The 24,024-nt window shown below is 45.1% G+C and overlaps 1 protein-coding gene across 1 annotated transcript in view; it reads left to right on the forward strand.

Annotated features, from left to right (window-relative positions):
* Window positions 1-24,024, forward strand: part of LOC129714255 (sodium channel protein type 4 subunit alpha-like) — a 297,253-nt gene that overhangs the window by 47,423 nt on the left and 225,806 nt on the right. The window contains 1 exon segment of the mRNA XM_055663806.1: window positions 23,668-23,864. The gene's annotated coding sequence lies outside the window, so the exon portion shown is untranslated.

Raw genomic sequence — 24,024 nt, forward strand, 5'->3', positions numbered from 1 at the left:
ATGACCACACTCTAGCTGATGAGAGGACATTCAGTTGCTTGTTAACAGCTGGGAAGAAACTGTCCCTGAATCTGGAGTACTTGCTTGATGGGAGAGGGGAGAAGAGACAGTAATGGGGGTGAGACTGGTCCTTGACTATGCGGGTGTCCTTGCAGAGGTAGTGTGAAGTGCAGATGGAGTCGATGGAAGGGAGGCTGATTTGCGTGATGGTCCGGGCTATGTTCACAACCCTGTAATTTAAGGTCATAAGGTCCTAAGTGAGATGAGTAGAATTAGGCCATTCGGCCCATCAAATCTACTCTGCCACGGCTGATCTATCTCTCCCTCCTAACCCCATTCTCCTGTCGTCTCCTTATCACCTCTGACACCTGTACTAATCAAGACTCTATTCGACTCTGCCTTTAAAATTACCACCTCCACAGCCATCTGTGGCAAAGAATTCCACAGATTCACCACCATCTGACTAAAGAAATTCCTCCTAATTTCCTTCCTAAAAGAACGTCCTTTAATTCTGAGGCTATGACCTCTAGTCTTAAACACTCCCACTAGTGGAAACATCCTCTTCACATCAACTCTATCCAAGCCTTTCACCATTCTGTATGTTTCAATGAGGTCCCCCCTCATTCTTCCAAACTCCAGCGAGTGCAGACAATGCTCATCATAGGTTAATCTACAAATTCTGAAGCAGGGTTTTGACCCGAAACATCGTCTATTCCTTCGCTCCAAAGATGCTGCCTTACCCGCTGAGTTTCTCTAGCTTTTTTGTCCACCTACAAATTCCTGGGATCATTCTTGTAAACCTCCTCTGGACCCTCTCCAGAGCCAGCACATCCTTCCTCAGTTATGGTGCCCAAAATTGCTCACAATATTCCAAATGTAGCCTGACCAGCACCTTATAGAATCTCAACATTATATCCCTATTTTTATATATTGTAGCTATCCCGCGAGGTCAAGGATGATGGTCTACATTCTGTTGTCTTTATGGTAACTTATGAGTCCAATCCTGGGTTTGAAAGTTCTTTGGCATTTAGGACAGGTAATTCCAGATGGCAGATCGGGCTTTGGTTGTTACTGCCTCTCTTTCCATTTTCTTCTCTTTTCGTCTAATTCTGTGCATCTCTTGGCTTCAAAGGTCGCTGTTCCTTCTTGGATGCAGAGTTTCCTGTCCTTGGCATTGGTTTCCCAATTGTCGATGTCTATTTCACATTTCTTCATGCTGGCCTTTAAGGCGCCTTTGAATCTTTTCTTTTGTCCGCCTCTTTTACATTTGCCTTCTTTAAGCTATATATAAGCCCTCTTGAAATAAACACTAGCATTGAGTTTGCTTTCTTTACTACTTATTCGACTTGCAGATTAACTTTTGGGAATTCTGCATCAGCACTCTCAAGTCCCTTTGCACCTGTGGTTATTGGATGGAGCTGTTCCCAAACCAGATTAGTTTGAACGTCAATGACTAGAGCATGGGTAATGCAAACATTTTTTTAAGCCGAGAGTGGTGATGACTACTTTACTTGAGGGGGGGAGAGTGCAGGAAAATGGTATTGACATAAATGATCAGCCATGGACAGCACGGTGGTGCAGCTAATAGAGTTGCTGCTTCACAGAGACTCCAGGTTCCATCCTGACCTTGGGTGCTTTCAGCATGGAGTTTGAACCTTACCCCTATGACTCTTTCTTTCTCTCTCTCGCTCTCATATTTTTTCCTCCTTGATGTTCTTTCTTTTGTTTTTCTTTTTTCTCTATTTCTCTCCCTTCCATTTTTCAATTTTCCCTCTTTTGTCCTCGTTCTCTATTTCCTCCTTCATTCTTTCCCTTATACTCGGGTCAAATAGTCATCACCACGCTGCATCAATCATGTTGCCTTCTCGCTACCTTCCCAGCTCTCTCTTTCTTATTTTCTTCTTCTGTTTTTAAACTTTGTTTTTCTCCTCCATTCTTTCTCTCTCTCACTTTCTGTCTTTCTTTCCCATCCTTTCTTGTTTCCCTCTTTTTTGCTTCTTTCTCTCCTTCTCCCTTTTCTCTCTTTCATTGGTTCTTTTCAACTTTAAGTTCTTACTATCTCTTGCACCTTTTTCTCTTTATTTTCTTTCCCTCTTCCTTCCTGTTGTTCCTTTCTCTCTATTGGTCTTGCGACCTCGGAGACTGTCATGGACGTACAACATCGCACTGCGCCTTCATGAATCATCATCACATTCATTTAAAACTACACTCCTTTATATCATAAAATATTCAAATGCGAGTTTCTGCATCAAGAATCAATATATATTGTTTTCAATCACAAGTATCTAGATTAATATTAAGTGTCTTTACATTTTGGGCCAACTGTGTAAACAATGAGTATTGCTGTATTGGCGTGGAGTCTTGGACCAGTAGTTTAATTCTCGTCCAGTTCACCTGGGATCTTTGTGTGTGTGTAAATGAGTGGAAGAATCTGGAGTGAATGTGGGGGAGGATGAAATGAGACTAGTGTGAATGGGTGCTTGGTGCTTGGTGTGGATTCAGTGGGTGCAATGGGCCTGTTTCCCTGCTGTGTGAAGCTATGACATTAATACAACTATTTTATAATTCAAGGACCTAGACCTCTGCTTACTCATTGGCGATAACCACTTTGCTTCCATACCCATTGGATTTCATCCTTTTGATTGGAAGAAGTTGATTCGGTCGATTAGGGTGCTCTGCTTTGATCCATGATGGCTGAATTATTGAATTGAATTGAATACATTTTATTAGCTAAGTATGTATACATACAAGGAATATGCCTTGGTGCTTTATTCACAAGGATAACATCACAATATAGTGTAGACAATTTAAAATATAACATTATAATTTAAACATGTGAAAGTAAAATACTAGAGCCAAAAGAGGCGCCAGAGTTGGTTATTGATTAGAGCAACTACTCGTGGCGGCATTGACGGTCCGGAGTCGCCGTCCACAGGGAAGTGATTCAAAGAGTTTGTGGCCAGGGTGAGAGGGGTCCGAGATGATCTTTCCCGCTCGCTTCCTGGCCCTTGCAGTGTACAGTTCATCAATGGGGGGAAGGTTGCAGCCAACAACCTTCTTAGTTGAGAGAACGATGCGTGGCAGCCTCCGGATGTTGTACTTGGTGGCTGAGCCAAACCAGACCATGATGGAGAAGGTGAGGACAGACTCTTTGATGGTAGTGTAAAACTGGATCATCATTGCCTGTGGCAGGTTGTGTTTTCTCAGCTGTGGCAGGAAGTACATCCTCTGTTGGGCAATTTCTACAGGTGCACAGCAGAGAGCATGCTGACCGGTTGCATCGTGGCTTGGTTCGGCAACTTGAGCGCCCTGCAGAGGAAACGACTACAAAAAGTAGTAAACACTGCCCTGTCCATCACCGGCTCTGACATTCCTTCCATCGAGGGGATTTATCGCAGTCGCTGCCTCAAAAATGCTGGCAGTATCATCAAAGACCCACACCATCCTGGCCACACATTCATCTCCCTGCAACCTTCAGGTAGAAGGTACAGGAGCCTGAAGACTGCGACAACCAGGTTCAGGAATAGCTACTTCCCCACAGCCATCAGGCTATTAAACCTGGCTCGGACAAAACTCTGATTATTAATAACCACTTTCTGCTATTTACACTTTATCAGTTTATTTATTCATGTGTGTATATATTTATATCATGGTATATGGACACATTTATCTGTTTTGTAGTAAATGCCTACTATTTTCTGTGTGCTTAAGCAAAGCAAGAATTTAATTGTCCTATACAGGGACACATGACAATAAACTCACTTGAACTTGAACTTGAACTTTTGACTGTGGAGTCGATGGTGGCCTCTCATTTAAGGTCCCTGGAGATGATGGTTCCAAGTAGACCAAGTAGATGGTTCCAAATCGTAGATCACCAAATCACTCAGACCTTGGGCTCTTACCATCCTTATTCTTTCTTTCCATTATTCCCTTTTTATATTTCTTCTTTAGTTTATTGATATTGCGTGGAAACGGGCCCTCCTGCACACAGAGTCCACGGCGACCACCAATCACCGTTCACACTGGGGGCATTTTACAGAGGGCCAATTGACCTACAAACCAGCACATCTTTGGGATGTGGGAGAAAACCACAGCACCCGGAGGAAACCCATGCACTCACAGAGAGAATGTGCAGGCAGCACGGAGAAAACTGTAAGGCAGCAACTCTACCGTTGTGCCACTGTGCTGCCCTTTCTGTCTCCAGGTTCCTCCTGATCCTACTTTCTATCTGTCCACTGATGGACCTTTGGCCCATCTCATCCATGTTGACCATGATGACTTTCTACATTAATCCCAATTGCCTGAAATAGACCCGTTTCTCTTCACACCTTTCCTGTCCAAGTACCTGTCTAAGTATATTTGTAGTTGTATCTGCCCCCACCACCTCAATCTGGCAACTCATTCCATATATAAAGAATGTGTCTTCAATTCTATTTCCCCTCCTTCACCTTAAACCTGTGCCCTCTAGTTCTAGACTCTCCACCGTATAAGATACATTATCCATCCTATCTATGCCCTTCACAATTTTATAAACCTCTACAAAGTCACTTCTCAGCCTCCTACATTCCCATGAGATATAACCCAGTTTATCCAACTTCTCCAATGTAAACTCTCCTATTACATGCAACATCTTGGCAAATCTCTTCTGCACTCTCTCCATTGCTCCCATATCTCTCCTGAAGTGTGGTGACTAGAAATGGATACAATTCTGCCTGGGTCTTTCTTTGGTAAAATTGAAGCTTCCTTGGATTGAATTGCATTGAATTGAATGATACTGCAGGGAAAAAGGCCATTCAACCCATTGAACCCATGCCGACCATCGATCACCCATTCTTGCTAGTTCTATGCTTTCCTGCTTTTTCAACCGCCCTAACATTTTTCAACCGGGTGATTTACAGAGGCCAATTAACTTACAAACCCGCACATCTTTGAGATGTAGGGGGAAACTAGAGGAAACCCACGCGGTCACAGAGAATATACGCACAAATCAGCTCCCAAGGTCATCATTGAAGTCAGGTCTCTGGCGATGTGAGGCAGCAGTTCTACCAGCTGCATCTCTGTGCTGCCCTTAGCTTTCGATATGAGTGTAAATGAGGTTAGGACATCCTTTTCATCTCTAGCCTTTGTCCACCCATCTGCCAATATATCCCTCCCCCCCGTCACCTGTATTCACCTATCACTTGCCAGGCTATGTCCACCCACTGGGCTCTCTTTCCCAGCTTTCTCCACCCTACTGTACAATTAGTCTGAAGAAAGATCCTGAAACCCGGATCCTCACCTAACCATTAATTTAAAAATCCATCAATTAGTTTAATATTGAAATTTTAAAAAATCACAGAGGGTGCGCTGCCTGGGGTGGTGGTGGGGGCAGACATGATAGTGGTGTTTAAGAAGCTTTTAGATAGGCACATTGAAATGCAGGCAACGGAGCAATATGGATCATATCTATGCAGAGGAGATTAGTTTAAGTTTAGTTTAATTTAAAGATAGAGTGCAGAATCAGGTCCTTTGGTCCACCAAGTCAGTGCTGACCGGTGAACCCTGTACACTAGCACGATCCTACACATTAGGGACAATTTACAATTTGTTTTTATCAAAACCAATTAACCGACAAGCCTATACGTCTTTGGAGTGCAGGAGGAAATTGGAGCTCCAGGAGAAAACCCACATAGTCATGGGGAGAACGTGCAAACTTCATACAGACAGCACCCGCGGTCATGATCGAACCCAGGTCTCTGGTGCTGTAAGGCAGCAACTCTACCGCAGCGCCAACGTGCCGCCCTATAACTTGGCATCATGTTTGGCACAAACCTCGATAGATGCTGCTTGAACCGGTGAGATGAGTTCCTCCAGCACTTAGTCTTTTGCAGAAGATTCCTGCATCTGCGGTTCCTTGCGTCTCCAGCTGTGCTCCTGCTTCTGAAATTCAATTCCTTTGAAGCCAGCGAAATAGCACGCTGCCACTATTTAATATATCGTGCCGTTAGCACACTGAGGGGGGATTAATTTCTAGGCAACGGTCTTCAGCCCAAGTGACCAGAGACGATCTGCAAGTGGGAAAATGCCACAGCCGTGCATCACAGCATGAAGAGCGTGAAGTCACCAAACACCTTGTCACTGACAGTGTTAGCTGGGCCCTGATGTGGCTTTATTCTGGGTGACAAAGTGTTGACAGTAACAGTCTTGTTTAACAATCACACTGTTATTTAGCTGGCTCCTTTCAGTTTATTTTAAAGATACGGCGCAGAAACAGGCTCTTCAGCCCACCGGGTTCATGCCGACCAGCGATCACCCTGTACACGAGCACTATCCTGCACACTAGGGACAATTTACAATTCTACCGAATCCGAGCACCTTACAAACCTGCACATCTTTGGAGTGTGGGAGGAAACTGGTGCACCCAGAGAAAACCCACACGGTCTTGAGGAGAGCGTACAAACTCTGTACAGACAGCACCCGTAGTCAGGATTGAACCTGGGTCCCTGGTGTTTGGTGTTTCAATAATGATGATGACCTGATGCTAACGCTAACACCTAACGCTGATGACCCTGTGGTGGTGGGCCTGATCTCAGACAATGATGAGAGGGCCTACCGGGAGGAGGTGGCTGATTTAGCACTCTGGTGCCAGGAGAACAGCCTCCTCTTGAACATCAAAAGAACAAAGGAGCTGATCATGGACTTTAGGAGGGCACATCATCCGAGGACGTACACTCCATTGAGTATAAATGGGGATCCTGTGGATAGGGTGAACTGTTTTAAATATCTGGGAGTCCACATCTCTGAGGATATGACATGGTCATCACACGCCTCAGCACTGGTGAGTAAGGCAAGGCAGCGCCTTTACCACCTCAGGCAATTGAGGAAATTCAGAGTGTCTCCGAGGATCCTCCAGTGCTTCTACGCAGCGGCGGTGGAAAGCATCTTGTCCGGGAACATTACCATCTGGTTCGGGAATTGCTCTGCCAAGGACAAGAAGGCTCTGCAGAGAGTAGTGCGTTCGGCCGAACGCACTATGGGAACTTCACTCACCCCCCTGCAGGAACTATACAACAGGAGGTGCAATTCCAGAGCAAACAAAATCATGAATTGACCTCTTCCACCCCTGCAATGGACTGTTCCAGCCGCTACGGTCAGGCAAACGCCTCCGTTGCCATGCAGTGAGAACGGAGAGGTTGAGAAGGAGTTTCTTCCCAGAGGCAATTCGGACTGTAAACGCCTTTCTCACCAGGGACTAACTGTACAGAACGTATTTCCTTCTATTATTTATTATGTAAAATAATATGTGTGTTATGATTGTGTTTATAATTTGTTTGGTTGTTTTGTTGTTCCGCGAGCATTGCCACTTTCATTTCACTGCACATCTCGTATGTGTATGTGACAAATAAACTTGACTTGACTTGGTGCTGGAAGGCAGCAACTCTACCACAGCGCCAAATGCCGACCTTTGGAATCTCCAATTTAAAGAAACTCTTTTCTGAATTTTAATTGATGCATTTAATTTTACCCCCAAATAAAAAACACTCACCGTTTACTCACTGTGCCACACGCACAGGCCATTCAGCCCATCATATTCCTGAACTTACTCTCTCTCCCATGCTCACCAATTCACTCTTTAATTCTATGGCGTCAGCCCTGCACTGGGGGGCAATATGCAGTGGTCAATTAACCTCAGGATGGCACAGTGGGTGCAGCTGGTAGAACTGCTGCCTCATAGTGCCCGAGATCCAGGATCGATCCTGACTTCAGTGGTTGTTTATACATGGAGTTTGCATGTTCTCCCTGTGATTGTGTGGGTTTCCTCCCTAATCCCAAAGACATGTGGGTCCGTATGTCTCTAAAATTTCCCTTAGTGTGTAGGGAGTGGACGAGAAAGTGGGATAACAGAATTAGTGTGGAAATCAGGAAATCAGATGCTGGCTTAGAAAAAAAAGACACCAAGTGCTGGAGTAACTCAGCTGGTCAGGCATTATCTCTTTGAGAACATGGATAGATGACGTTTCGGGTTGGGACCCTTCTTCAAAACTATTGTGAATGGGTGATTGTTGGTTACGTGGACTCGGTGGGCTGAAGGGTCTGTTTCCATGCTGTATCTCGAAACTAAACTAAATTCAAAACGATACCTACTGGCGCACCTTTGGGATGTGAGAGGAAACTGGAGCACCTAGGAGAGATCCATATGGATACAGGGAGACCAGGCAGACTCCACACTGACAGCACCAGGGGTGACACAGCTTGTAGAGCTGCCGTTTCACAGCCTCAGCCACCCAGGCTCAATCCTGAGCTGCGTGGTGTTCACACGTTCTCCCTGTGACTTAAGGGAGGGTCTGAAGAAGGGTTTTGGCCCGAAACATTGCCTATTTCCTTCGCTCCACAGATGCTCCACTGAGTTTCTCCAGCAGTTTTGTCTACCTTCTCCCTGTGGTAGTTAGTTGTCCAGTAAGATGGAGTCTTGAAATTGAGAAGGGCACTCTTAAGAGAGCCAAGACTGAGTGGCATTTGCCCCAAACACTTCATATGTAAAATAAAACTAGACTAAGTGGTACCCGTTGAGTCCCAGCATCACACGGGAGGGCTGGTCGCCTCTCCACCAATTCCAATATTTGTGGCCTGTGGAGGGGGGGCTTTCTGTCGTGCTAGTATGTGTGTTGTGGGCTGAAGGGACTGGTTTCCATGGACATTGTGGGCCGGATGGATTCTTGGGCTGGCGGCTCAGTCACTCAAGCCTGTTGTGCTGGCAGCTCACTCACGGCTAGTGGGCTGGCAGTTGACTCACGGTTATTCCTTGAAATTTCATTTCAAGCAGGGTGCAAGGCCACCAAATTCAAGTGCAGTTTCATACCATTTCAAGCAGGGTGCAAGGCGACTAAAGACAGTGAGTCGTGACCTCTCCCTCCTCCATCTTGCAGAGACTGAGCCATGCCCATACTTCTGGGTTTTATAGTCCCTCCCCCCCCCCCCCACACCAGAAGGGACGTGGCATTCATGGCGTGATTGACAGGAGAGAGAATCTCAACATTTTTAAAACACTAATTACTCTTTTATTTTTCATCGATGGGAAAAATCCTCAGCACATGATGAGCGGAGGGGGACTCAGAGTAAGATGGCCAAAAATCACAGCCGTATGTTTCTAGCATTTTTTCTAAAATCAATATAAAGCGCAAACAGGAAGTGGTCAAGATTAAACTTTTAATTATATGGAAGGCAAGGCAACTTTAATTAAGCAACACAGCTTTAGCATTTCCAAAACAAAGGCAACACAGCTTTAGCATTTCCAAACTACATTTTCAAACCACATTGAGGGCACTGACAGGTCAGTAAAACCACTCGCAGTTTAGTAGACATGTGTTCAATGTTATTCACAGCTCAAACTGAGAGACGTGACCCTCTTGCTCCCCCATCTTGCAGAGACTGACTGAGGCACTCAACACTTCCGGGTTTTATAGCGCCTCCGGAAGGGGCGTGGCCTTCAGGAAAGAGAATCTCAACATTTTTTAAACACTAATAACTCTTTTATTTTTCATTGATGGGAAAAATCCTCTTACTCAATCCCCCTCCTGCACAGCAGAGGGGGGCTGAGTAAGATGGCCAAAAAGCACAGCCGTAAGTGGCAGTGTTTTTTCTAAACTCAATATACAGAACAACAGGAAGTGGTCAAGATCAGACTTTTTGTAATATAGATCTACAATTGTCAAAACAGGAAATCGAATAAGAAAAGAAGCTGGAGTTTTAATTTTAACCTGCCATTCTGAGCTAGAGGGCGTGGGGTTGGGAGGCGTCGGGGGGGGGGGGGGGGGTGCTGAGAACTGGGGGGGGGGGGGGGATGAAGATGGTGTGAGTACTCTTTGTAACTGTGTTGGCGCCTTTGTAGCGACTTTCGTGTACTTTGTATGTACAAACTAAGAATCTCACTGCACCTAGCTAGGTACAAATGACAAAGTATCATCATAAAGTGTAAGAGGAGATAAATGTTTTGAATTAAGGCTTTGAAGATCCTGCAATTGTGAAGCAGAACCACAAAGTGCTGGAGTAACTCAGTGGGTCAGGCAGCATCTCAGGAGAAAAAGAATGGGCGACGTTTCGGGTCAGAACCCTTCTTTGGACCAGCAATTGGCTGAGTGTGAAACAGACATTCTGTCAGGTTGATTGATAATGGAGTTTGTGCTCCATAAGTTTAGATTGCTTTGTAAATTCAAAGAGAAAAGCAAATGGAAATGAACCTTGGATGGTTTTGAAAAGAATTGCTTCACCAAAAGAAAAAGGTTCCAGTCTCCTGATGTGGAGCATTGGAACATGGCAGCATGGCAGTGTAGAGGTCAGTGGTCCAGGTTCAATCCTGACCTCGGGACCTGCTCTTATGGAGTTTGTGTTCAGAGTGAGGTGGAGCAACAAGTTTGTCGGCACATTTGAAGTGGGCACCGTGGTTCCGCCAGTAGACTTGCTGCCTCACAGCTCCAGTGACCAGGGTTCAATAGCGACCTCCAATGCTGTGTGTGTGGCGTTTGCACGTTCTCCCTGTGACTGCGAGGGTTTCCTCCAGATGCTGCAGTTTCCTCCCACAGCCCAAAGACAAGCAGGGTTGGCAGGTTAATTGGGCCTCTGTAAATTGTCCCTGGTTTGTTGGTGAGTGGGGAGACACAAAAAGGGCCACCTATTCCGTCCCGCTGAGTTACTCCAGCATTTTGTGTCTGTCTTCAGTGTAAAGCAGCATCTGCGGTGCCTTCCTACACAAGGAGGTAGGAAAGGAGCGTTAACGCTAGCTTTTCACTGAGAAAGTAGAGTTAACATTTAGGCCAGTGAAAGAAGCCAGTTCCCTTCCTCCCCCTCCTCCCTCCACATTTCTACCATTGTTCCCTTCTACCTGAACGGGCTGCATTAATGGGCGAACACTGGAGAGGTGCTTCAATCATGTAGCTAATGGTTTTAATCAGGGAGAAGTTTCATCAACTGATTGCTCATTTGGGGGAAATGATAAATCATATAATAATTTTGTGGGCGGGATGCATCTCTGTAGGTTCGCATCTGGTTAATTATTTGATCTATTGAGTGAATATGATATTTTAATTATTCGTCCATAATAATTTAGAAACAGAAATAGAAATGTTTTGAACTTTTGACACAGTAAAAAAGAGGATAGGAGTTAAAAAAACCCAGAAGATATGTGTCTAAGATCAATGGCAATAGAAGCACATCCTGTGTCCTCGTCTTTGTGTGTTGTCCGTGTGTGTGTGTGTGTGTGTGCGCATTTGTTTGGATGTGCATTTGTGTGTGTGCGTGTGTGCGCATTTGTTTGGATGTGCATTTGTGTGTGTGCGTGTGTGTGGTTATGTTAGCTGTTGTGTGTGGCCGGGTATGTTGGTGTGTATGCATTTGTTTCTGTGAGTGCATGTGTGTGTTTGCATTTGTTTCTCTGTGTGTGTGCGCATTTGTTTTTGTGAGTGTATGTTTGTGTCCATTTGTTTCCGTGTGTGCACGCAATTGTTTCTGTGAGTATGTCCACTTGTGTGTGTGGTTTTTTTTTTGTGTGTGTATATTTGTGTGTGTGTGTGTGTTGTTCCTGGTTGTGTGTGTGTGTGTGTGTGTGTGTGTGTGTGTGTGTGTGTGTGTGTGTGTGTGTGTGTGTGTGTGCGCGAACCGGACGACAGCATTGGACTAATGTGGCCAATGTTTTCTTGACTAAACAGTGCGTCACGATGGTTCAGGACCACAAATCTCATTGCAAGTTGGTTTCAGTGAGTTGGCACAGGCAGGTTGGCTGAATGACATCATCCTGTTCCATATAACCATATAACAATTACAGCACGGAAACAGGCCATCTCGGCCCTACAAGTCCGTGCCGAACAACATTTTTTCCCTTAGTCCCACCTGCCTGCACTCATACCATAACCCTCCATTCCCTTCTCATCCATATGCCTATCCAATTTATTTTTAAATGATACCAACGAACCTGCCTCCACCACTTCCACTGGAAGCTCATTCCACACCGCACGTTCCATAAGGATCTGAGTAAATAATTATTTTGTTGGCTGTGACCAGTTGAAAGAACACATCCTTTATTCCAGTTAAGGAATTTTGAGTATGTCAAAGGCCAGCCCAGTGGATTAGAAGACTGGGATCCTATCAGTTTGACATCCAGAAGCAGATTGTTAGTGAGCGTCACGCTGACTACAAACACAGCAAAAGCAAGGGAGGAACGATAAACACTTTTCCTACCACCTGAAAACGGTGACGACCAGTGGAGCGGGTTCGATCCCGACCTCAGAGTCTGTCTTTGTGGAGTTTGCACATTCTCCCTGTGATCACGTCGGGTTTTCTCCAGCTGCTCCGGTTACTGCCCACATTCCAAAGACGAGCAGGTTTGTAGGTTAATTGGCTTCTGTAAAGTTGCCATAAGTATGCAGGGAGTGGATGAGAAAGTGGGATAATATAGAACTAGTGTGTACAGGGTAATCGCTGGTTGGCGCAGAATCGGTGGGCCGAAGGCCTGTTTCCACGGTGTATCTCTAAATTAAACTATTATGCTAAATTATTGGATATTGTTAAGGCAGAGATCGACAAATACTTGATTAGTGAGGGTGTCAAGGGTTATGGGAGAAAAATCAGGAGAATGTGGTTGAGAGGGAAAGATAGATCAGCCATGATTGAATGACGGAGTAGAATCAATGAGCCAAATGGCCTACTTTGCTCCAATGACTTATGAAACTATTATGTGTGCGTATTCATGGAGCAGAAATAGACCATTCGGCCCATCAAGTCTACTCTATCTTTCCCTCTCAAACCCCATTCTCCTGCCTTCTCCCCATAACCTCTGACACCCGCACTAATCAAGATTCTATCAATTTCCGCCTTAAAGATATCCATTGATGGCCTCCACAGCCGTCTGTGGCAATGGATTCCACAGATTTACCTTTAAGCTGCTCCAAGTAAGAATTTCAGTAGTCGGTACACACGACAATTAAACACTGTTGACTCTCTCAACCAATTTAAATACTCGCGAGACCCTAGGTTGGAATGCAACCGGCCAGTTGTATTTAAGCGCCAGGAACAGGTAATCGGCAGCGGATACCTGCGGGTACCGGGGAGCGGGAGCCGACGGCAGGCTCCTTAAGAGGAAATAAATCAATTTTGCTCAAAGGTCGTGCTATTAAAATCATACAAAGCACGATCTGTATGTGGAGCTGATGGGCATCTATTCCTGGAAATCGGACATTGTGCTAACAGATGATTCGATCCATGACTTGTCAACGGGCACCTTTGTTGCCTCTTGTGGTGTGCTGTTACTGGAATAAACAAACCTCACTGCAGAAAGCCTTTGACTGATGGGTATCAAGGTGGAATGCATTAAATACTTTAGCGCGCTGACATGAAAAATCCCCTTGAAAAGAGGCCACTCAGCCCATCAAACACGACCCTTCACCTTGACTTCCCTCTCACTCTACCCATCGATCCGCTCCTTCGCCTATTTCTTCCAATAACTCCCAGAAAATGAAATGAAGTGCCGTTAAAAGCTCTCCTTACAGATAATCAATTAATCTCCTTTTAAAGATGCCAATTGGTCCTGACTTTGAGTCAATGAGTTATACAGCGTGGAAACAGGCCCTTCACCCCTACTTGTCCACTCCGACCAACGTCCCATTTACCCTATTCCCATCTGCTTCCGTTTGGCCCACATCTCTCTAAACCTGTCCTTTCCGTGTACCTGTCTAAATGGGTCTTAAATGATGTGATAATGCCTGCCTCAACCACCTCCTCTGACAGCTTCTTCCATACACCCACCACCCTTTGTGTAAAAAAGTTACCCTTCAGGTTCTTATTAAATCTTTCCCCCTCACCTTAAACCCATGTCCTCTGGGCAAGAGACTCGGTGTGTGCCGACCCAATATATTCCTCTCATGATTTTATACACCTCCATAACATAACCCCTTATCCTCCTGCACTCTGGGGAATAAAGTCGTAGCCTGCCCAACATCTCTCTACAGTTCAGGCCCTCGAGTCCTGGCAACATTCTCGACTTCATGACATATTTCTGTGGGGGAGGATGGGTCTGTTCACCTACTGAACAGACCTCTCATAAGCTAAGAGTGTAGGCCTGATCTTCCAACCGACCTCATTGCAACCCCTGAACTTTTTTATTTAATCTGCATTTTCTCTGTAGTTCTATACAGTATTCTGCACTCTTTTCCCTTTGCAATACCTGTTGTGTGTAGCTTGTATGTATTCAAGTATGGCCTCCTTGGTCTGGATTGCACACAAAGCAAAGCTTTGCACAGTATCTCGGTACACATGACAATAACATAACAATGCCAGTGGATTGGCATCTAGATTTATATTGGTGTCTTATTGTACAATGCTCCTTGCCATGTTAAGTTACCTCAGAACATATGTCGAACAGAAGGATGAGAGGAGACCTCATTGAAACTTACCGAATAGTGAAAGGCCGGGGATAGAGTGGATGTGGAGAGAATGTTTCCTGTAACGGGAGAGACTAGGAACAGAGGGCAGGGCCTCAGAATAAAGGGACGTACCTTGTGAAAGGAGATGAGGATGAATTTCTTTAGCCAGAGGGTGGAGAACCTGTGGAATCCATTGCCACAGACGGTGTTGGAGACCAAGTCTTTGGATAATGTCAAAGCAGAGATTGACTGATTCTTGATGTCAAAGGATACGGGGAGAAGGCGGGAAAATAGGTTTGGGAGGGAAAATAGATCAGCCATGTTCGAATGGCGGAGTAGACTTGACGTGTAAACCTGCACCTGCAGTTTCTTGTGTCTATAGAACAGTAGAGCATAGGAGCAGGACCTTCAGTTTACAGTGTCTGTGCCAATCATGATGCCAAGTTAAAATAGTCATGGGCTGAGTGGAAATGGAGGTCTTTGCATTTGGTGGGGAATGTGGTCTTGCATTAAAACTGGACCACATGGTAGCAAAGTCAGGAATTGGAGAGTACTGCAAATATGAAACTACTCCCAGCAGGTTGTATCCTCATAAACTATCTAGACTTTATAGATACAGCGCAGAATAAGGCCCTCTGACCCACCAAGTCCGCGCCGACCAGTGATCACCCCCTATACTGACCCACGCACACTAAGGACAACTTTCACAACCTACTGAAGCCAAGTAACCTACAAACTTGCACGTCCTTGAAATGTGCATGCTGGGTTGAAACCGGAACACCCGGAGAAAACCAAATTCCACACAGATAGCACCCACAGTCAGGATCGAACCCGGGTCTCAGGCAGCAACCCTACCGTTGCGCCACTGTGCCATCTAACTGATGGACACATCTCAGGCTTTTGATCACAGCATACACTAAATGTGCAAAAGCAGTAAAAAAAAACGGAGATACAAAGAACTGCAGATGCTGGCTATTACAAACAAAGACACAAAGTGCTGGAGTAACCCAACGGGTCAGTCAGCATAGCTGAAGAACATGGATAGGTGATGTTTCTGGTTGGGACCCTTCTTCAGACTCATTTCAGATCGGGACCCTTCTTCAAAGTCTGAAGATGACCTGAAATGTCACCTATCAATGCTCTCCAGAGAGGCTGCCTGACCCGCTGTTACCCCAGCACTTTGGTCTTTTTTTTTTTGCAATAATAAGAACAGCTTGTTAACTGTGTAAAATCTGCGATAGACAATTTTATTGCAGCATGTTTTTGACTGTAATGGGTTGTTAAAACACACTCAGTCCTCCGAGGTATTAAAAATGAATGATTTCCGTGCATTTCCTGTCTCTGCAGTTTCAACAAAGATTTAAACCTCTTCCATGTAAATGAATTAAACCACTCACTGAAGAAGGGGATGGAGGTTTGGAAGCTGTACTTTGATCCATATATTGCGCATTGGTCATAGCCATCCAGCGCAGAAACTGTCCCTTGACCAAGATGCCCCATGTAAGCAAGTCCCATTTTGTGTCAGTCAAGGATCAGCACTCTTACACCTGAGTCAGAAGTTACTGTGTTGGTCTCACTCCTATAGAGTCCCAGTCATACTGCATAGAGACTGGCCACCTCGGCCCAACTTGCCCATGCCGATCAAGGTGCCCCATGTACACTAGTCCCACCTGCCTGCGTTTGACCCAAATTCCTCTAAACTTTCCCTCACAATGTAAGTGTGTAAATGTATTTTAAATGTTGTTATAGTACCTGCCTCAACTACCTCCTCTGGCATCTTGTATCGTACACACACCACCTTTGTGTAAAAAAAAAAAAATTGCGCCTAATGGTCCTATTAAATGTTTTCCCCTCTCACCTTAAACCTGTTCTCTGGTTCTTGATTCCCCTACTCTGGGAAAAATACAGTGTATTCACCCTATCTATTCCCCTCATGATCTTATACACTTTTATGAGGTCACCCCTCATTCTTCTTTGCACCAAGGAATAAAGAAAGACCTGGCAACATCCTTGTAAATCTCTTCCTGCACCTTTTCCAGTCTAACAGCATCACTTTAGGGTTTTAGAATCCTTCCCTCAGCCTCTTGCATTCCAAGGAATAAAATCCAACACCTAGACTTGCATTTGACAAAGTTTGTGCTTAGGATGAGACTGCTTGTTAGTTCAGTTTAGGATATTGTCACGTGTACCGAGGTACAATGAAAAGCTTTTGGTGCCTGCTAACCAGTCAGTGGAAAGACAATACATGATTACAATTGATCTGCCCACAGTGTACAGGCACATGATAAAGAGAATAACATTTAGTGCAATATAAAGTCAGTTTAGAGATAGCCCTAGGGTCTCCAATGGGACAGATAGTAGTTGAGGAATACTCTCTAGTTGTTGGTAAATTGGCTCAATTGCCTGATGACAGAGGGATCAGGTATAACTGTTTATCCAGGTATTGTGTCATAATAGACAATAAGTGCAGGAGTAGGCCATTCAGCCCTTCGATGCACCGTCATTCACTGTGATCATGGCTAATCATCCACAATCAGTCCCCGTTCCTGCCTTCTCCCCATATCCCTTGACTCTGCTATCTTTAAGACCCCTATCTAACTCTCTCTTGAAAGCATCCAGATAATCGACCTCCACTGACTTCTGAGGCAGAGAATTCCACAGATTCACAACTCTCTAGTTTTTTTTCTTATTTCTGTTCTAAATGGCCTACCCCTTATTCTTAAACTATGGCACCTGGCTCTGGACTCCCCCAACATCGGGAACATGTTTCCTGCCTCTAACGTGTCCAAACCCTTAATAATCTTATATGTTTCAATAAGATATCCTCTCATCCTTCAGAATTTCAGTGTTTACAAGCCCAGTCGCTCCATTCTTTCAACATATGACAGTCCCACCATCCCAGGAATTAACCTCGTGAACCTACGCTGCAAACCCTCAATAGCAAGAATGTCCTTCCTCAAATTTGGAGAACAAAACTGCACATAATACTCCAGGTGTGGTCTCATTAGGGCCCTGTAGAACTGCAGAAGGACCTCTTTGCTCCTATACTCAACTCCACTTATAATGAAGGCCAACATGCCATTCGCTTTCTTCACTGCCTACTGTACCTTCAAGCATACTTTCATGTTCCCTTCTACTGCACCCTGTGAAAATATCAAGGGGAGTGTAGAGTATGTGGGTTGTCAGACTAGCCACCAACTAAAATGTCTGCCCGTGAAGTGCCACCTGTGATTATTTGTGCCAGTCTTTCAGCTGAAGTGATACATGAGCTTTGACTTACAATGTATGACTGGCCCATCACCCTCTCCAGATTTTAAGTACTGTGACGCAGCTGGTAGATCTGTTGCCCCACAACACCAGAGATCGGTGTTCGATCCTGTCCTCTGTTTCCTCCGGGTGCTCCCGTTTCCTCTCACATCACAAAGACGTGCGGATTTGTAGGTTAATTTCAAGTGCCCTATTGTAATTTTGTCTAGATTAAAGGAGGTGCTGGACCACCAGTTTCTGGAAAATTGGTCGTGGACCTGTGTATAGGCCATGAGTTTGAGACTGGCAAATAAGTCGGACAGTACGGTGGCGCAGTGGTAGAGTTGCAGCCTTACAGTGCCAGAGACCCGGGTTTGATCCTGACTACGGGTGCTGCTGTACGTAGTTTGTACGTTCTCCCCGTCACCTGTGTGTGTTCACTCCGGAATCTCCGGTTTCCTCCAACACTCCGAATACATGCAGGTTCGTAGGTTAATTGGCTTGGGAAGATTGTAACTTGCTGCCAGTGTGTAGGATCGTGTTGGTGTGCGGGGATCACTGGTCAGTGCGGACACGTCGAGCCAAAAGGTCTGTTTCCACGCTATATCTCTAAATTGAAAAACTAAAGTTCACTCAACGAACAACAACCAGCTAACTTCTCTGTTTTTAGGGATATTGGTAACGAATAAGTATTTACAGGGGAACAGTGGATGGGCAAATGGGTGATATCATTCAATTTCATTATGAAACCTGGTTATTTTCTATCCATTTGTCAGCCAAAGTTCCATTAACGTCAGCGATAACACGTACAAAAGTTACCTACTCCCCCCCCCCCACCCCCCGAACCAAATCAGGATCTGTCTGTACACAGTTAGAAGTAATTTTGTTTCAAAAGTCAGTCTGTGGAAGTGCTTAGATAAGTGTCAAATACATTGAATGAAGTTACACAAAAAAGCTGGAGAAACTCAGCGGGTGCAGCAGCATCTATGGAGCGAAGGAAATAGGCAACGTTTCGGGCCGAAACCCTTCTTCAGACTGATCGGGGGCGGGGGCGGGGACAAGAAAGAAAAAAGGAGGAGTAGCCCGAAGGCTGGGGGATGGGAGGAGACAGCAGGGGGACTGAGGAAGGGGAGGAGACAGCAAGGACTAACAAAATTGGGAGAATTCGATGTTCATGCCCCCGGGGTGCAGACTCCCCAAACGGAATATGAGGTGCTGTTCCTCCAATTTCCGGTGCTGCTCGCTGTGGCCATGTGGCCATAACCAAGCTGACCTCCTGGTGGCTCAGCAAAAACTCCCCCTCCCATTCTCCACCTCTCTGTCCTGGGTTGCCTCCATGCCACTGAAAAGTCCTTGCTGTCTCCTCAACTTCCTCAGTTTCCCCTGAAGTCTCCTCACATCCCCCAGTTCGGGCTCCTCCTAGGATCCTTTCTTGTCCCCGCCAACCCCGCCCCAAAAGTCAGAAAAGGGTTTGCCGGACGTTGCCTATTTCCTTCGCTCCATAGATGGCACCCGCTGAGTTTCTCCATTTTTTAGTACCTTCGATTCTCCAGCATAGATTCCTTCTTAAACATTGAATGAAGATATTTACACATCTCTGAGATTTTTGTATAGATATGATGGCACAGTGAGTGGTGCGACTGGTAGAGTCGCTGCCTCACAGCGCTGGAGAACCCCGTTCGATCCTGACCTCGGGCGCTGTCTGTGTGGAGTTTGGACATTCTCCCTGTGACCGTGTGGGTTTCCTCTAGGAGCTCTGGTTTCCTACCAGGTCCAAACGAAGTGCGGGTTTATAGGTATGAAACAAAGGACTGCTGATGTTGGTTAATACACTAAAGGACACACAGCGCTGAGGTAACTCAGCGGGTCAGGCAGCATCTCTGGACAATATGGGTGGATGACTTTTCGGGTCGGGTCAGTTCTTTATTTCTGCGTTTTGATTCCTGAGCCTGATGTAGGAACCCGACCCAAAACATCACCTATCCATGTTCTTCAGAGATGCTGCCTGACCCGCTGAGTTATTCCAGCACTTTGTATCCTTCCTTGTTTGTATGTTAATTCTCCTCTCTAAATTGTCCCTAGTGTATCGGGAATGGATACGAAAGTGAAATAACATAGAACTAGTGTGAGCGATGGTCAGCGTGGGCTCGATGGGCCGAAGGGCTTGTTTCCATCTGTATGTCTAAATAAAACTACAATGGGAGTGGGTGCAGTGATGAAAGTATACTGTACGGTGTGCAATAATAATCTTCAACAATGACGTGGCATCTATATGTATAGATGATTGGGCGGCACTGTGGCACAGCAGTAGCTTTGCTGCCTTACAACGCCAGAGACCACAGTTCGATCCTGACCAAGGGTGCTCTCTGTACGGAGTTTGTCCACTCTCCCCGTGACCTGGGAGCTCCAGTTTCCTCGCACACTCCAAAGACATGCAGGTTTGTAGGTTAATTGGCTTCGGTAAAAATTGTAAAATTGTCCCTAGTGCGTAGGTCATTGCTAATGTATGGGGATCACTGATCGGCACGGACGTGGTGGGCCTGTTTCTGTGCTGTATCTCCAAACTATACTAAATTGCCCCTAGTGTGTTGAGGAGTGGATGCGAAAGTGAAATAACATAGAACTAGTGTGAGTGATGGGCAGTGTGGGCCGAAGGGCTTGTTTCCACGCTCTAAACAAAACTAAAATTGGAGTGGGTGCAGTAACGAAGGTACACTGTAGTGTATGTAATAATAATCTTCAGGCATGAGATGGCATTTATATGTATAGATGGATTTTGGTTGCCATGACTGTGCAAAGGATTGTTGGACTTATTTGAAGCACTCAGCTGTAAAACGGATATATTGCAATCCTGACTGTTGGAGTTCCGCTACTTTCTGTTGTCAAACCTCAATATGTTTTCATTGCTGGCAATCATTTGTTAATATCAGCAGTTCCTCTAGTTCAACTGATTCATCGAATTGGTCCGAAAAGTTAAAGATAATTATTTTAAAACTTTTTACCCGCATTGGTTCAGTTCAGGGCTTGAATTGTTATATTTTTGGTTGGATCTTGCGCCACCATTCAATATGATCATGGCTGATCTAAGCTGGCCTCATCTGCTCCTCCGTGCCACTTCCCTAGCAATGCACAATTGTTCAATTGTCAATGGGTTAATGTCAATGGGTCAATGGGTCAATGGTCAATGGTTCAATGGTCAATCAATGGTTCAATGGTCAATGGGTCAATGGTTCAATGGTCAATGGGTCAATGGTCAATGGGTCAATGGGTCAATGGTCAATCAATGGGTCAATGGGTCAATGGTCAATGGGTCAACAGGTCAATGGGTCAATGGGTCAATGGTCAATGGGTCAATGGTCAATGGGTCAATGGTCAATGGGTCAATGGGTCAATGGGTCAATGGGTCAATGGGTCAATGGTTCAGTGGGGTCAATGGTCAATGGACAATGATTCATTGGATAATGGTCAATGGGTCAATGGTCAATGGGTCAATGGGTCAATGGACAATGGTTCAATTGGGCCAATGGGTTAACGGGTCAGTGGGTCAATGGTTCAATGGACAATGGGTCAATGGTTCAATGGACAATGGGTCAATGGGTCAATGGACAATGGTTCAATGGTCAATGGGTCAATGGTCAATGGGTCAGTGGGTCAATGGTACAATGGACAATGGTTCAATGGTCAATGGGTCAATGGTCAATGGGTCAACGGGTCGGTGGGTCAATGGTACAATGGTCAATGGGTCAATGCTCAATGGGTCAATGGTCAATGAGCCAGTGGTCAATGGTACAATGGTCAATGGGGTCAATGGTCAGTGATTTCTTTATTATCACGTACAGTGAAAACTCTTTTTTTGCATACAGTTCAGCAAGACTATCCCCCCTGTACACGAGCTCAATCCTCAGGTAAGTACAGGACAGCCCACTGAGTCCATATTTTCCAATCCCAGCTGCAGCTGGCCACAAAGGCCCATTGCAACCGTCTCCTCCATCTAGTCGTCTGTCTACGCTGTGACAGGGCCTATCTCTAAATTAAACTAAACTAAAATTCCAGGATCTGTAGTACCTTGTAATTCATGGTATTTTAACCAAATGGCTTAAGGCAAACTTTCCATTTCCATTATGAATTGCAACTAATTGCAATGGGAATAATAAAGTTGCATGTCGAAAGTCGTCCACTGCAGCCCATTTTTGTACCCAAAGTTACTCTGTCTGGTCGCCAATTATTAGAGGACCATTAAAAAAAAGTACTGGTCAGCAATCTTCACTATAAAATTTACATCCTTAAAGTAAAATGTGTTGATGACATTCAAAGATACAATTCTAAAACAGAGCTATAATGGTGGGGGGGGGGGGGGGGGGGGGGGGGGAAATCAAGTTTTTGTGACAGTCTTTGGGAGTGTTCCTTGACATTCTTGGTTAAGAATTGAAAAATCTAAGCCCTAATTACATTTTAGTGTAGTTTATATATTTCACTATCGAACATTGAACAATACAGCACAGGAACAGGCCCTTTGGCCCAACTCTAACCCTTGCATACTATCAGCAAGACATTCTTACTTGTGAAGACCAACATTTGTTTAGAACATAGAACAGTACAGCACAGGAATGGGCCCCTTGGCCCGCATTGTCCATGCCGAACCTGATGCCAAGTTAAATTAATCTCTGCCTGAAGATGATCCATATCCTTCCAATCCCTGTATTTCCATGTGCCTCTTAAACAACACTATCACACCTGCCTCCACCACCATCCCTGGTACCATCTCTGTAAAAACTACTTGCCCCACACATCTCCTTGAATTAGATGCTGCTTGGCCCGCTGAGTTACTCCAGCACTTTGTGCCTATCATTGGCATATACCAACATCTGCAGTTCTTTTTACAAACTGCATTGTAGGTTGTATTTAAGTGTGCGTTATATTGCAATGGAGTAATATTTCAGTGTGTGTTAGAGTCAGAGTCATACAGCACAGAAAAAGGCTCTTCAGCCCAACCCGCTCATGCTGGCCAAGATGCCCCATCTAAGCCAGGTCCATTTGCCTGCGTCTGGCCCCTCTAAATCACTCCTATCCATGTACCTGTCCAGAAGTCTCTTAAATGTTGTTATGGTGCCTGCCTCAACTACCTCCCCTGGCAGCACGTTCCACACACCCGCTAGCTTCTGTTTGAAAAAGTTGCCCCTCGTGTTCCTATTAAATCTTCTCCCTCTCATCTTAAAGCTATGTCCTCTGTTTCTTGATTCTCCTCCACTGGGTAAAAACCTTATCTATTCTACTCATGATTTTATGCAACTCTATAAACTCACCTCTCACCCTCGTGCACTCCAAGGAATAGCCCTAGCCTGTCCAACCTCTCCCTATAGCTCAGGCCTCAATTGCTGGCAATATCGTTGTAAATCTTCTCTGCATTCCTCCTGGTATGTTACACATCAGTATGCGTTTTATTTAAGTATGGATTACATTGCCGTGAGAATTACATTTTAGTGTATGATATTCATACTATGAGGCTGTGGAGAGGCCTGAAAGGTATATACAATTCTGAGTGCCGTAGATAGGGTAGAAAGTCAAAACCTTTTTTCCCCAGGATGGATAAACCAAATACTAGAGGGCATTGCTCTAAGGTGAGAGATAAAAGTTTAAATGGGATGGGTGGAGCAATTATTTTACACAGAGGGTGGTGGGTACCTGGAACATAGAAACATAGGTCCAGGAGTAGGCCATTCAGCCCTTCGAGCCGGCACCATCATCCAGAATCTGGATGATTCTGATCATCCAGAATCAGTACCCTGTTCCTGCTTTCTCCCTATTTCCCTTGATATTGGGAGAAAGCATTTAAAAGACTTTTGCATAGGCATAAGGATATGCAGTGAATGGAGCGATATGGATTATGTGCAGGTAGATACGGGTTGGTTGGGGCATCATGTTCAGCATAGACATTGTGGGCCTGTTCTTGCGCTATATTGTTTTATGTTCTATGCTCATCGATGTGGGTGATATTTCATTATGAATTAAATTTTCTTTTATTGTTTTTCAGCGTGATTTATTGCACGTCCATCAGCTGAGCACAAAACCAGAAGTGCCAAAGTGGAAAGTTTGGTCCGAGTGGGAAAACCGGAGAGGAGGTGGAAGGGGGTGCAGTCTTGTGCCTCTGATACACTGCGGTTTGTGGAAGCTTCACGCAATAAGTGTCCAACATTCTGTCAGATACAACAGCGCAAGTTTCAAGAAAAGGTTTGCTTTGAGGAAACCCCAAAGTCTTTTAGTAAATAGTACAGAGATCAAGTGGGACTCATTAAAGGAAGACAAAGCAGATGATAAGTACAAGGCTTGAATGTTTAACGAGGGCCTTGTGACTGTGGTTACAGAGGAAGACGATGTACAAAGTATATCT

The sequence above is a fragment of the Leucoraja erinacea genome, chromosome 2, assembly GCF_028641065.1.
Source record: "Leucoraja erinacea ecotype New England chromosome 2, Leri_hhj_1, whole genome shotgun sequence".
In the NCBI taxonomy this organism is placed as follows: domain Eukaryota; kingdom Metazoa; phylum Chordata; class Chondrichthyes; order Rajiformes; family Rajidae; genus Leucoraja; species Leucoraja erinaceus.